The sequence below is a fragment of the Aegilops tauschii genome, chromosome 7, assembly GCF_002575655.3.
Source record: "Aegilops tauschii subsp. strangulata cultivar AL8/78 chromosome 7, Aet v6.0, whole genome shotgun sequence".
NCBI classification, from domain to species: Eukaryota; Viridiplantae; Streptophyta; class Magnoliopsida; order Poales; family Poaceae; genus Aegilops; species Aegilops tauschii.
In genome coordinates this window covers 216,770,388-216,780,794 of record NC_053041.3, presented here as the reverse complement: position 1 = coordinate 216,780,794, position 10,407 = coordinate 216,770,388, and the positions used below count along the sequence as shown (strand labels likewise).

Sequence of the window (10,407 nt, the reverse complement as noted above, 5' to 3'; positions counted from 1 at the left end):
GCTTGACTTGGCACATGTTCACGCATGTAGTTGAAACAAAATCAACATAGCCTCCACGATATTTATGTTCATGGTGGATTATATCCTAATCATGCTTGCATTCAGTGTAGATCAATTTTAATGCATGTTCATGACTGTTGTCGCTCTCTAGTTGGTCGCTTCCCAGTCTTTTTCTAGCCTTCACTTGTACTAAGCAGGAATACTGCTTGTGCATCCAATTCCTTAAACCCCAAAGTTATTCCATATGAGTCCACCATACCTTCCTATATGCGGTATCTACCTGCCGTTCCAAGTAACTTTGTATGTGCCAAACTCTAAACCTTCAAATGAAATTATGTTTTGTATGCTCGAATAGCTCATGTATCAACTAGGGCTGTCTGTATCTTCCATGCTAGGCGGGCTATTCTCAAGAGGAGTGGACTCCGCTCCTCACTCACGAGAAAATGGCTGGTCACCGGGATGCCCAGTCCCATCCTCCATGCAAATCAAATCAAAATAATTGCAAACAAAACTCCCCCGGGACTCTTGTTAGTTGGAGGCACTCGTTGTTTCGAGCAAGCCATGGATTGATGCTTGTTGGTGAAGGGGGAGTATAAACTTTACCATTCTATTTGGGAACCGCCTATAATGTGTGTAGCATGGAAGATATCGAGATCTCTCGGTTGTTATGTTGACAATGAAAGTATACCACTCAAAATATTATTTATCTCTATTTCAAAAATCGAGCTCTGGCACCTCTACAAATCCCTGCTTCCCTCTGCGAAGGGCCTATCTATTTACTTTTATGTCGAGTCATCACCCTCTTATTAAAAAGCACCAGCTGGAGAGCACCGCTGTCATTTGCATCCATTACTATTAGTTTATATTGGGTATGACTATGATTGGATCTCTTTTACCATGAATTACAATGTCTAGTTAGTCCTCGATCTTTAAAGGTGCTCTGCATTTATGTTTTGCGGTCTCAGAAAGGGCTAGCGAGATACCATCTTATTATATCATATTATGATTGTTTTGAGAAAGTGTTGTCATCCGAGATTTATTATTATTGCTCGCTAGTTGATTATGCCATTGACATGAGTAAACATGAGACCTAAGTGTTATTGTGAATATGGTTAGTTTATAATCTTTGCTGAAAACTTGAATGTTGGCTTTACATATTTAAAACAACAAGAGCAAACAGAGTTTGTAAAAGTTTTTCTTTATCACTTTCAGTTTGTCAACTGCATTGCTTAGGACAAGCAAAGGTTTAAGCTTGGGGGAGTTGATACTTCTCCGTTGTATCTACTTTTCCAAACACTTTTGCCCTTGTTTTGGACTCAAACTTGCATGATTTGAATGGAACTAACCCGGACTAACGCTGTTTTTAGCAGAATTGCCATGGTGTTATTTTTGTGCAGAAATAAAAGTTCTCGGAATGACCTGAAAATCAACGGAGAATTATTTTGGAATTAATAAAAAATACTGGACAAAGAATCAAGGCCAGGGGGCCCACACCCTGTCCATGAGGGTGGGGGGCGCGCCTACCCCCCTGGGCGCGCCTCCTGCCTCGTGGGCCCCCTGGTGCTCCACCGACCTCAACTCCAACTCTATATATTCACGTTCGGGGAGAAAAAATTAGAGAGAAGGATTCATCGTGTTTTATGATACGGAGCCCCTGCCAAGCCCTAATCTCTCTCGGGAGGGCTGATCTGGAGTCCGTTCGGGGCTCCGGAGAGGGGAATCCATCGCCGTTGTCATCATCAACCATCCTCCATCACCAATTTCATGATGCTCACCGCCATGCGTGAGTAATTCCATCGTAGGCTTGCTGGACGGTGATGGGTTGGATGAGATTTATCATGTAATCGAGTTAGTTTTGTTAGGGTTTGATCCCTAGTATCCACTATGTTCTGAGATTGATGTCGCTATGACTTTGCTATGCTTAATGCTTGTCACTAGGGCCCGAGTGCCATGATTTCAGATCTGAACCTATTATGTTTTCATGAATATATGTGAGTTCTTGATCCTATCTTGCAAGTCAATAGTCCCCTACTATGTGTTATGATCCGGCAACCCCAAAGTGACAATAATTGGGACCACTCCCGGTGATGACCGTGGTTTGAGGAGTTCATGTATTCACTATGTGTTAATGCTTTGGTCCGGTACTCTATTAAAAGGAGGCCTTAATATCCCTTAGTTTCCAATAGGACCCCGCTGCCACGGGAGGGTAGGACAAAAGATGTCATGCAAGTTCTTTTCCATAAGCACGTATGACTATATTCGGAATACATGCCTACATTACATTGATGAACTGGAGCTAGTTCCGTGTCACCCTATGTTATGACTGTTTCATGATGAACTGCACTTGGCATAATTCTCCATCACCGATCCAATGCCTACGAGCTTTTCACATATTGATCTTTGCTTAGTTACTTCACCGTTGCTACTGTTACAATCACAACAATACTGCTACTGTTATCTTTGCCACTGTTACCGTTACTATCATACTACTTGCTACTAAGTACTTTGCTGCAGATACTAAGTTATCCAGGTGTGGTTGAATTGAAAACTCAACTGCTAATACTTGAGAATATTCGTTGGCTCCCCTTGTGTCGAATCAATAAATTTGGGTTGAATACTCTACCCTCGAAAACTGTTGCGATCCCCTATACTTGTGGGTTATCAGACCCCCTCTTGATAGTACGATTTTCCCTATGACTCAACTCCACCAAAAGAAACACAGGAAAGAAAACCGTCTTCACTTGAAACTCCGAGGGGCTCAAATCGTCTGGAGCCAAATGCTTGATTATCTGAAATGCTCAATGCACACGATTAGTCCGCAAACACATTGTCTTCAATCACCAAAACCACATAGGGAGAAATATGCCCTAAGACCCGGTAACGGCGCCAGAAAAGAGTCTTGATGACCCACAAGTATAGGGAATCAATCATAGTCCTTTCGATAAGAGTGTCGAACCCAACGAGGAGCAGAAGGAAATGACAAGCGGTTTCTAGCAAGGTAATTTCTGCAAGCACTGAAATTGTGGGTAACAGGTAGTTTGATAGCAAGATAATTTGTAACAAGCAAGTAACGGTAATGGTAAATAAAGTGCAGCAAGGTAGCCCAATCCTTTTGTGGAAAAGGACAGGCCAAAACGGTCTCTTATGATAAGCAAAGCATTCTTGAGGGCACACGGGAATTTCATCTAGTCACTTCCATCATGCTGGTTTGATTCGCGTTCGCTACTTTGATAATTTGATATGTGGGTGGACCGGTGCTTGGGTGTTGTTCTTACTTGAACAAGCCTCCCACTTATGATTAACCCCCTCACAAGCATCCGTAACTACGAGAAAAGTATTAAGATAAAATCTAACCATAGCATTAAACATATGGATCAAAATCAGTCCCTTATGAAGTAGCGCATAACTATGTTTAAGCTTCTGTCACTCTAGCAACCCATCATCTAATAACTACTCCACAATGCATTCCCTTATGCCCAAAGATGGTGAAGTGCCATGTAGTTGATGTTCACATGACACCACTAAGGGAATCACGACATACATATCATCAAAATATCGAAACTTATCAAATTCACATGATTACTTGCAACATGACTTCTCCCGTGTCCTCAAGAACGAAAGTAACTACTCATAAATGATATTCATGCTCAAGATCAGAGGGGTATTAAATAGCATAATGGATCTGAACATATAATCTTCCACCAAATAAATCATATAGTAATCAACTACAAGATGTAATCAACACTACTAATCACCCACAAGTACCAATCTGAGGTTCCGGTAAGATTGAACACAAGAGATGAACTAGGGTTTGAGATGAGATGCTGTTGTTGAAGATGTTGATGATGATTGGCCTCCCAAAGATGAGAGGGTTGTTGGTGATGACAATGGCTTCAATTTCCCCCTCCGAGAGCGAAGTTACCCTGGCGGAATTGCTCCGCCGGAGGGAAAAAGTGCTCCTGCCCAAGTTCCGCCTTGAGACGGCGGCGCTCCATCCCTAAAGTCCTCCCTTTATTTTTTTTCTCTAGGTCAAAAGACCTTATATACCAAAAGATGGGCACCGGAGGTGGGCTGGGCTGCCCACCACCCACCAGGGCACGCTTGGGGGGCCTGGCGCGCCCTGGTGTGTTGTGGCCACTAGGTGGCCCCCTCCGGTAGTTATTTTCTCCAATATTTGTTATGTATTCCAAAATAATTCTCCGTAAAATTTCAGCTCATCTGGAGATGTGCAGAATAGGTATCTTTGACATAGCTTTTTCAGGTCCAGAATTCCAGTTGTCGGTATTCTCCCTCTTTGTGTAAACCTTGCATATTATGAGAAAAAAGGCATTAGAATTACTCCATAAAGCATTATTGTGCACAAAAACATCATAAATAACAGCAAAAAAACATGATGCAAAATGGACGTATCAAGGAGCTCCTCGCGGTGGTCGACGGTGGGAGATGGGGGAAGGCACGGCTACGGACGGGCAGGTAGGCTGCTGGGGATGGGCTACCGTGTGAAGCTTCTACTGCCAGCGAGATGAGGTCAGGAGAGAGAGAGATAGATCACATGTAGGTCATGAGTCAGAGAGAGAGAGAGAGAGAGGAGAAAGGGATATTTTTTCTTTTTCTGTCGGGTCCCATGTGTAATTGGTAGAGGTGGGTGGGACTTTTTTTTCTTCTTTGGGTGAGTCCCCACATGTATATGACATAAGCAGCGAGGGGTACAAATGTCCAAAGAATAGCTCATAGACAGTCAAAGGCCTTTGACCAGTGGAAACGACACAGAAGGGCATTTCTGTAAGGCCACCAAACAGAAGAGGGGCAAACTTAAGCACATGCTTTTTTCGAGCTAAAGATGAGAGTGCGCGCAAATTAGCTTTTTTTTGGAATTGTCTCTTTTGAGTTAATGCATTCACTTCAATAGAAGGAAGACAATAATTTGGGTTGCTTGTTTGACCCTCACTAATTAATACGTACATATCTAGTGATAAATGAGAACTCAAAGGCTCTAATTAGATATTACAAACTAGACATGATGCACTAATGGTTTTACATTTCTAGATTAATTTATCAATAGTTGTACTTATGTTGTCATGAATAGGATATAATCGATTCCGTTTATCGGAGAATTCTTCTATTTATTTTATGTAAGAATTTCTTCCTCGAGCAAATAATGTGGTCTTGATTATTCTAATGCAACCACAAAGTGGACAAGATATCAAAGGTTTTATTATGTGCAACACTGAATAGTAATCATTTTGATGGAATTAAGTGAATATGTTATCTTTATTTATGATATTTCATCATATACATTGTATATCTTTTTATTAAAGATGATTTGCAAATGTTTGCATATCTATTAATCTGTGAATATAAAATAAGTAACCCATCTTGATGGGCCAGCCCAGTTACCCACCCCTCCCCCCGCGCGCTATAAATAGTGACTCCCACAATCCTTCTTTAACCTAGAAGCCAACCACACCCCTTTCCTCCCCCTTCATACCCGCCGCCACCTAGAATGAAACCCTAAATTTGTTCTTTCCTTTGGTTCTTATCACCACCAAACATCTATTGGTCATCCTCGTGGTGGAACTGGCCCACGGCCATCCCCACTCTAGTCACTGTTTTCTTTGAATTTGGTCAATTTCTCACCGTCTCTTCCAGAAAGCAAGACGAGGTCTCCATCGGACATAGATCGTAACCAAATCCAGAGGTATGAACACCTTGTTCAATATATGAGAAGTTTTATTAGTTTCCTCAAATTTAGATTATTATGATTCCAGTAAATTCCATCGTATACCTAACTTTACTTATTAAATTGTTAAAAACATATGCAGCGCCTTGATCAGACGAAAGGGAACTATCTATTTTTGGTATCTTCGTAGATCATGGACATTTTGTGCTCCCATGACAGCACAAAATGGAGAGACTGGGCCAAACTATGTACAGATCTTGCGAAGGAAATCTCCAATCGGCTACTCACCTTTGACATTGCAGACTACATCCACTTTCGGGCAACTTGCAAGCCATGGCGTGACTTCACTGATGACCCGCACACATGTGATGCGATGGACATCCGCTTTCGCCCACGCAACTGGATCACGCTCGCTCACTGTGCATCCCCGTCACGCCGTACCCTTCTCAATGTCACCACCGGTGCTCGTACCAACATTGACTTCCCGGATCTAGCCACCTAGCATTACCTCGGCACGGCTGACGGCCTCCTTGTCCTTGGCCATTAGCGCACTAATACCATTCGTATTCTCCACCCATTCACTGGTAAGGCCACTGAGTTCCCTTCACACTGCGCACCATCCACATTGAATAGGCGCCTGCGAGTGAACTTATCTGCCCTCAACGGTGCCGGCATCGATGACTCGACTATTCCCACTACGCTCGTCATTAGCCTGAGAAATGGTTTGCGTCAAGTTATTTGTGCCAAGCCTAGTGACAAGCTTTGGTCTTTTGTGCAAGCTATCGACCAACGCTCGGCTAGCTTTCTTGACAAGGTTAGAGGCCACTCACCGCTGACCTTTGGAGGGCGATGCTACTTCACGACATCGGACGGCATGATAATCGCATTGGATTTGACCCCTGGGGTTGAACCTCATATGGTTTGCCTCCTCGAAGACCCACGGTTGGTGAACCATCATGAAACAATAATTTACTCCTATCTTGTTAGGTCCCATGATCGAATGCTCATGGTGAGGTACCTCTTTGGTACGAACCTTCTCCAAGGAGGTGGATACAATGAAGAAGATATATTCATGTGGCAAGATTACCCGTCCCGTATGGAGGTGCTTGAGGTGGACCTCCCTAGCAGGAGATTGGTGACACAACATGGAATTGGTAGCCGTTGTGCAGCATTCGTTGGCGCCTCTCACACAGTCATGGTATCCACTGAGAAATTCCCTCGGATCATTTCCAATGCGGTGTACCTCAACTATTGTATGCAAGGAGTATTTCGTCATTTTGCTACCTACTGCTTCGAAGATAAGACAACTATATCTGCAAGACACTTTCACGGTCGTCGAATTGGCAAAAACTCTCCTTGTGCTTGCCACTGGGAGCTTGAAGATTATCTTATGTGTGATGTTGAGAAGGGCTATCGTATGTAAGGTCATAAATTCACTAGTTGTGGCATTTATGGGAAATTCATTTGCTTGAAAAATAAAATGTTTATTCTGCTATGTAAAATTTCATCCTAGATGTAGTTGCATCAATAAAGAATGGGAGACTCCCTCTTTCAAATGTTAAAACTATTGTATATGGAACCTTCCAATTTCCTAGTCGCTTGAGAAATAGGTCATTTATTAGAAACATTTTTTCTCCTAAACAGATCATTTGATTAATCTGCTTCACATGAAAATTCCTGGTAATCAAGCCATATCTTACCATCGTGAGTTAGCTATTAAGTCGATGACCATATGTCACATCCCAAAATTCAAAAACTAGGATCAGAACATATAATACACATGCATGCCATGTCTCCACTGCATTTTGGATCTTTAGAAGTTAATCTAGTTATATAAGGAACCATAATTTAATTTAGGGATTTTTTTAATATTTCATATTAAGTCTATTTACATAAGATGATTCCTCAAACCTGCATTGGGGCTGCAAATATATTAACTATGATCTATAATAGCTCCAATATTTTCATGCTAGTTTCTAGATTTTTACGATTTGAGTTTGGAAATACTTAAACCTAGTTCAAAACTCATAACACAACTTAGAGAGAAAATAAAAAAGCAGTATTCTTTATGCCGATGACGTAGCGCAATAGCACTTCCCGGCCGGCCACCACCGCACTTTTGGCCCATGGCCTACTCACCCAGCTAGACTGGTATGCGCGACACGACTAAGTTGTAGGTGTCTAATCTTCATAAGATCCAACGGCGGACAACATGCCCGATCCCGCGCGACCACTGACATGTGGGCTGATCCCATCATCATCAATCTTTTGTGATTTTGCAGTGCATGTACCACCGCATGATCCCACACTCAGTATGATGCAGCGCCCCAACGGCCATCCCGACCCCATGGTAAATAGCCATCAATGCCCCAGACTGATCATCGGGACCCTAGTCCCTCACTTCCACCAGGTTGCTCACAAACCACCCACTTTTGCTGCCTCCATAGCCAACCCTGGCAAATGATTCTGGTGAGCCCATGTAAATCCCTTGCCCACCCTTCTTTCCATCCCACCCACGCACTCTAGCACAACATTCTGACAACATTATTGTGTCCAAAACAACCCTGGGGCACGACTTCGACCACCTCGATGCACTTCAACCGCCATGATCTCCATTCCAGCGAGTTAAGGACGAGGTCAAGCCTCTGACCTTATCCAATCGCTCAACTGTGACATTGCACATCATGTTGACCCATCGACGTGACCATATATAGGACCATGGCATCACTAACTCGGGTGAAACCTGGACACTTCCTACGGTGAGCGCAACTCTAGCGAGGAATTCCAGCCAACGCTGGCGAGCCCTCGCACCACTGTCACCATCGTGTCACCTCACTCTGGCAGGTATAACACATGCAACTCTGGCCCCCTCTATAGCACCATAGCTGTGTTGCACCTTAGTTGATGACGCCTCCGTGGAGAAACTCCATCTGGCAAACCCTAGAGCCGATGTGGCCACCCCATAGTGTCCATCAAGCTAGATCACACACCTACATTTTAATTCAACTAAACCGGTACGTTTAATTTAGAGTCGTCCATTGCCCCTCGATCTGATGAAATATATTGATCACCATTCTAATGTTTTTGAATGAAATGAAAGCAATATTAATTATTTACCTTTGTAGAAAAGACCCTGCAACTTAAAACTATCATAACTTTTATGTGTAAGTCCATGTTAGGTTATTATTTTTACATATTGACCCTCATTAGATGCAGCATCGAACGGTACCAATTCAAATTTGAGTGAAACTTTTTGTAAAATGGTCCTTTAGATGTTAATTGTCATAATCCAACATTTAAATTTAAACCTAACCAAACTTCATATTCATAGCGGAAACTACTGCCATGGTAGTAATATTCGCTCTATTTTCGCTGACATGCCAAAGTTTCACGAATCCTCCCACGACAGTCATTTTATTCTATCATGGAAGAGGTTTTGGAACCAATTCAAAATGTTATTTGAATTGATTGTAACTATTGGAATATGAATTAAAATTTGTGAATTATTTTTTATTTGTGTTCCAAAGGTTCACAACTGACCAGCAGAACCTTATCACCCTAGTTTGAACTTTCAAGTTCAAACTTATGTAAGTTTGAATTAAAACCTCATCTAAACCTAGTATTTAAATCACATGTCAAGATAAAATGAATTTTTTTGCAAATATATTAAAATGTTGATCACTAACTATTTGAACTTCTAAGACCAACTCTAACCTATCACGTTTGAAAGATTTCAAATTTTAATTCAATCCTAGTTGAATCATAACTTCCAACCCCAATTGAATTTCAACACGAATCCTTATTTACATTCATTCAAATGTTGAACACAAACCATTCAAACCTTCTGAATTCAAGTGGGGTCATTAAAAATTGAATTGTTTCAAATGTGAATAAACCCTTGTTTGACCTTAATTGAAAAACTACATACCCAAATGCCATAATTTTCTTTTGCACATTGGATCATGTGTTGTCCCTTAACTAATATTTGGTTATTGTTGTTTTTTATGCAAGTTTTCCCTTCACATGAATTATTGGTTCTTATGTAAGTACTCTTTTAAGTATAGATCATTAGGAGTGCAAGCCCTACTATTGTGAAGAGTGTACCTTTGACAGCAACAACCATGGCAAGTGGATCATTTTGACAATATCACCTTATTTTCATTATGCATGTAGTATTCCATGTTAGGGTGTGAGTTTAGGACTATACTATTAATATGCTATGCTATGAAACATAGTAGGATAGCCATATTATCTATACCATGTTCCTTGTCACGAATGTGTAGTTACACTTCTTAGCGTGGCTATGATTATAAATAGGGAGGAAGCACCAGTTGTGAAACATGATACTTTACTGATGGATATTTAACGACAACTTCACTTAGTGAATCATCTGGGCATATTGGTTATTGGGGTGAGCGAGTTCAAGTTGGTGGGGTCCGATGTCCAGGTTCAAAGAGATTGTACGAGTTCAAGTTGAGTGGCTTCCATGTGTAGTTGCATTTAATTATGGATCCTAGATTATCTAAGTAAATTGTGGGTACCTGACCCATTATAGATTTAGGTGTTGATAGGTTGAAAGGGCCAGACAAGGTAGGCTCGGGGATCTACTTCCCAAAGTCCTCGGCTTGGTCTTCTTGGTTAACACCTTGAGTTTGGTTGAACATGGACTAACTAGGTCATGCGGGTAAAGTACACAAACCTCTCAAGAGTTTCAAATGTTATCATGA

At 41.7% G+C, this 10,407-nt stretch overlaps 1 long non-coding RNA gene across 1 annotated transcript; it reads left to right on the top strand.

The window, feature by feature from the left end:
• The first annotated feature begins 5,477 nt into the window (after positions 1–5,477).
• LOC120969844 (uncharacterized) lies at positions 5,478–7,274 on the top strand. Its single transcript, XR_005764259.3, has 2 exons — positions 5,478–5,698; positions 5,823–7,274. It is a non-coding gene; the product is annotated as an uncharacterized lncRNA (long non-coding RNA).
• Positions 7,275–10,407: the final 3,133 nt, after the last annotated feature.